We start from the raw sequence: 6,000 nt of genomic DNA, 5'->3' as shown, positions 1-6,000 counted from the left end.
AACGGAAATAAGGTGAATCGCTGTAAGCCAATGGATTGTGTTAACATGTATGTACTGTTTCACCTAATAAAATGAAAGTTATTAAAAAAAAAAAACAGACCTTATTGCTCAAGAGAACCTCCTAATGGCTTCCTCGCGGTGTCTCAAGGCAGCAGCATGTAAGTACGTCGTCACGGATGTAACGTCGCTGCGTATTACGTCACCACCTACGCGTTTCGTGTCAAATGACACTTCTTCAGGGCATGGCCATGTGGTCTCATGGTGATGCTTAAGTACCTCTATAGGATAAAGCATCAACCAATGAGAAACACAGTCTGTGTCAGATGGCCAAACCTTCTAATCAGTTTCAATACATAACAATAATACAAATAACTTTCTAAACAAATTCAAACAAAAAGAATCACGTATAAAACAATAAAATCCCTTACAGAAAAAAAAGAGAAGGGGGGGAAGGGGGGGAAAAGCGGGGAAGCTAATAGTCAATACATAAAACCTATAAAAAAGTGTAATTAAATCTATTAAAAACACTCATGCAACAGATGGCAGGTATAAGTAAATCCAGCTTGCAGAACAACCGCAAGGGTCAGGACTAAGCTCGCAAGACCCTTGTCTAAAAATAAATACCAATAAATACCAATGTTAGTTATTAATAGATACACTATAAGAAGTCACTATAAGAAGTCATAATTGCCTATAAACACATGGTATATATATAAATCATTATATCTGATACCCTTGCAAGAGATAGAATATAAATAATAAAATTATGAATATATATATGTATATATCCCATCGCAGCTTGCATATATCAACCTAGGTCAGAGTGAAAACTCGCAGGACCCTTCATTCAAGAACCCTTAATCAATCAAAATTGGTTCTATAAAAACATGACATAATTACCAGTAATATTAATTCATATTAATTAATTATACACCAAAAAATGATAATACCAAAAATGGGAATTGTAAAATGAAGAAATGAAAACATGTATTTAAGATGTATATGAAAAATGTATATATAGTGTATATGAAATACAAAATACAGAAAATATATCTTAAAAAATAAATGCAAAATATAAAATGCAATCAACAAAAATGTATACATATATTAATCCAACATTTATGGAAAACATAAGAATATACTTTCCTAAATGCAATTAATTATAAACATGACATGAATAAAAACTGTCCTCAGAAAATAATGATAAATCCAAACTCATGACAGAAAATATTAAAAAATCAACATTACATAATAACTAAAATATGGATGGAAATATTTATAATATTCCATCAACTATCCAAAGAATAATGACAACCATATTAGTACATAATATTTAACACATAGTGTTTATTTCACATATTTTCCATGGTCATAGTGGGTAACCCCCATTAGGATAGTTAAAAAAGGGGGATAAATGGAAAAGGCACATTAATATACAGAAAGTGAGGTTAAGGGATAGTGAGCTGAGAACCATATATTACTATACATATATAATGTCATTAGACCCTCATTGTGATACAATTTATGTGGTATATTTTATGTGTTATTCTTTGTTTCATTTTATAAAGATTTATGTACTAATTTCGGTTTTTCTGGTTTTCTTTCTATGCGCTCCTATTTTTGTGTTTTTTGTCCTGAGTATGCTCCGCTGATCACGGGAGACTAGGTGCTGCAGGGGAGATTCGGAAGCTGAGGGAGAGCATTTGAAGGGACAGTGCGCGCAAATCCCCCTTTTCCATTGGTCTATGCTGAAGCAGGGAACTTGGCGGTGAGTCGTGTAACTGTTTTCAGGGGAGAATTTTGACCGGAGGTCTGTGCCTATATGTCCCCAGGAATCTGACTTGATTCCCGGATACATTTCTGGTGTGGCCAGCAACTCTGGGCCCCTCTATCTAGACACAATGTGATAACACTTTTACCGCAAAACCCCCCTTGAAACTCAAAGCCTGAGAAGCTCCACTGCTTAGTACGCCTGGAAAGGTAAAACACACACATTCTTTATTGTTGCACAATCACAAACATTTCATGTACAACCAATGGGTCCAAAAGCTGACACTCTAAACCCACAAATATGGTTCAGAGGTAACCAGCCGGGCAGAATACATTTATTTATAAAACAAATAGAAGCAACTGCTGCTAAATCTAAAACAAAATAAAAATGTGTGTGTGTGCACGCCACAGCCGATTTGTAGAGCTGAGGGAAGGTGCTGCTGGTTCATCTACTAGTTGAGGTGGGGGAGGGAGGGAAGGGAATGCGATCCCAGAAGTTTGGGTATGAGGTGAATTCTGATGGACTTGGATGGCTGGTCTCCTTATTCCACTGATAAGAGCCCCGGCTGTTCCCCCTGTCGTGACCCTTAGGGTAATGTTTTAAAATCACTACCACACTAGTATCAGCTCTCATTGCTTCGTTTTATATCTTTTTTTTCCCTTCATATTTTCATTATCACTATAAATTGCTCCTTTACAAAAAAAAAAAAAGGAAAATTACTCTACATACATCATTTTTAATTTCCAGCAGCTAAACTGCTTCTACAATTAATAAAACCACTATAAAGTGGCAATTATTATTTACCAGAAGTTACATTAAATAGAGATCACACTAAATGAGCTACTCCAAAATCTGTTTCAAGGCTTCAATTTAGAGATTTTTAGAAGTACGAAAATGTGCAAGTCATATAATCCAAAAAGCATGATTTTGTCTACTGCCATTTTTTTTAGCACTTGCAGGAGTAACATATTTATTCCTGGGGGAGGTATCAACAGTTGGTGAGAGCAGGCAGGCTGGCAGGTCTTTAAATAAATCATATACAGAGGTTGCGCACTGCTGATGATTACGGCTGGATTTTACTGGGGTGGTTCTCCATGCCCTACTGTTTCCAGTCTAAAAAAATAAACCCTTTATACAGAGTTAGCAGGCAGATTTTTTAAGTGCCTCATTTTCCTTTGCTACGGAGGATATTGATCAGCCCTCAGAAAAGGTCAGGAGACTACATAACAGGGATAGTTCGTCTAGTCCCATTTCTTCGTCATTGAAAGATTCAGATCCAAAGTCTCTTTGTTTGAAGAGGGAAAAAAATGTGCAAAATAAACACAGGAAACAATTACCTCATTTGAGGGTGCTTATTGAGGGCATCGTAAAAGGATTTCCCCCGTTTAAGAGTACTGAAAAATAGATAATCCCCTTACATACCTACTGTATTAGGGAGGCTCATTTAAATGGTGTAGGCACCTCACATCTTTGCCCCCTACCCTGACTCGGATACCCCGCCGAATGAGGATGAACCCATGGAGGCCACCTCCTCTCATCTTCGCACTCAAGTGTGGACTGGAGTTTTGAAGAGGTTGCACTTTCGTTTGCCTCAACAGTCAGCGATAAAAGAAGTAACACACAAATAGCGCAAGTTATCTTGTCAGGGAAGGCGTCCTTTGTTACATTTATTTCCACACTGGAGGTATTGGACTCACATTCGGAAGTTTACGATTTTGACAAACTGGGATTTAGATCCCCAATAATTAAAGAGGACAAGTTGCTCCTTAGGTCTCACATTGGAATCATGGATCTGCAACAGTTAGTGCAGCCACTTCCGACATAAAGGATGATCTGTTGACCATAGACGCTTAAGTCAGACCAAACTGACCAGTGACTTACAGGTATCCAATTTAAAGTCTCTGATGCTGCATCCTCTACTTGTAACCCTTTGGGTGCCCCATGACGTAGTCACGATGTCATGGGGTCTAGTACTCCAGGGCTGAAAATGATCGTGCGGGGCAGGGGAACCGAGGTGGATGACATCTCTTCTTCCATTCCCACGATTTAATCACTACGAGGAGCGGTCACGGGATCAAAATGTGCTGGAGGAACTGGAACACTCTGGTGCCATGGGGTTAATGCTTGATAAGTCTGTGAAGATGAGTCAGGAGGCTTTACAGCTTCCACGTTCAGTGTTAGCAGCCTCTAAGATTGTCTTAATTAGAGCCATCAGTCTGACCTTTCTAGTTATAGGCCAGACTTTTACATTGGTTTAAAATGTACACTTATCAAGCTTGCAGGTTTAGCTCATGTAGCCCCTAATTTTCCAAAATTCACACCTATTCAGCCTAAATTTTTTACATGAAATAAAAGTCGAGATACGAGGCTCAATGGTCCCTTTCTTCCAGACCCTGGAGACTGTCCTGAGAGTTCACTAGGCAGGGTTATCTCGGTGTAGCCTAGTCTTGAAGTCAAACGACCAGTGGTGGGGCTCCAACTTTCAGACATATCTTCAATAAATGCAGGGTTGCATTTGGTAAGCAGCTCCTTGCTCCATACCACATCATATTCAGTTCAGGGAAGGTTAAAACAATGCAAAGTGATTACCACAAACAAGTGGGTCCTCAGAATACGGAAGAGGGGCCTTTCTTTCCCTCATTCATTTCCCTTCAAATTTTTACAACCGTAAGAAACTGCAGCTCAGTCCTAGATGTGACTCACAGTCGCCTTTGATGAAAAGAAAATAGAATAAGCAGACATGTCCAAAAGGGTTGGGTCAGTCATTTATTTCTTATGAAAAAGTTAGATGGTTCTTTCTGTCCAGTTTTCAATGAAAAACCATTGTTTAACACATGGGCAACAAAACTGCAGTGTCTTATATAAATCGTTGGGGGGGGTGTGGGGGGGGATACTTGCTTAAAAGCTTGTGGGACTGGGGGTTAAAGCAGCAATCCATTCGCTTTTTTCTTCATTTTTTTTTTACCATGGATTGAAGCAGGGAGTCTCCGAAGCTGAACCCCATTAATTTCGCTCGGCTACCAGGATTCATGTAATGGCTGAGTTTCAGAGCTCCCTCCCTGTGTGGGCCAATAAGAAGCCGTGACATCATAAGGTTCGGCTTCCTATTGGCCAGCATGATGTCGGAGCTTTAAACTTTAAAATGCAGCTGGCTCAGCCAGAGCCATTACCGGCACCCCCTACAGAGGTAAGGACCTCCGGAAGCAGGGGGTCCCCAGAGCTGAAATTAATGGGGTACAGCTACGGAGACCCACTGCTTCAAACAATGTGTTAAAAATGAAGAAAATTAAATAAGCATGAATTGCTCCTTTAAAAAGAAAAATCCACATAGACGCAACATCTGTTCCAGGGGTTCAGAACGAATTTGCATATGATCTTTCTTGGCAGAAGATCTCTCTGAACACACATCTCTCAATCCTTGTTGCCTCTCCCCTGACAACTCAAATGCTGAAGTGTCTCAGGTTTGCACTCAAGGAGCATGGACATTGAACGCGTTTCCCTTTCCTTGGACAGACCTACCGTGCCTGTATGCATTCCCGTCTAAGGGTATTAACTATAGATAATATAAGACAGGGTGCCATCTCTGGTTCTGATTTACCTAAGAGATGACAAAGACGTGGTATCCGATCCTACAGAAATTGATTTGAGGTCCCAAACGACTGTTGGGGTTTACCAGGTTTTCAGGTAAGAGAATATTTCCTATTATCCCTTCCCAATTAAATGTGCTAATGGGAATATAGACATACTGTAGGAGCTTTTTGTGTGTTGTTTTGTTTATTCTTATTGACTGACTCCAAGGTTTAGTTCTCTTCTTGAGTTGTTTGGAACATGTTATTATTCCCAGTTTTCAGTCAGACATAAGAGCTTCATAGATTACTGCAAAACTCTGTTTGCTGTGTGATGATAACACAAAGCAACTCCAAGCAATAATAACAAGCTTAACATGTGCAGCAATAAAGAATCTATTATTTCACACTAAGATGACACAGGTACAAACATAATTACTTATTGGATGACTTCATGTGAGCAAAGAATGCTTTTGCAATGACTAAGCGATGTGTGATCGAAAAGAGGTCACCAGTTAAACTGTAGAACTCCTCCATAACCCTTGTACCTGACCCAAATCCCACATGTACAACAGTAAACAAAGAAGCCTCAATGCACATCCAATATGACAAATTATTTCCTTCAGCTCCATGTTTTTTCTCCTCATAAGTATGTTCAGTTCA

This window comes from Ascaphus truei, chromosome 2 (genome assembly GCF_040206685.1).
Source record: "Ascaphus truei isolate aAscTru1 chromosome 2, aAscTru1.hap1, whole genome shotgun sequence".
Taxonomy (NCBI): domain Eukaryota; kingdom Metazoa; phylum Chordata; class Amphibia; order Anura; family Ascaphidae; genus Ascaphus; species Ascaphus truei.
This window is presented reverse-complemented; position numbering follows the sequence as displayed.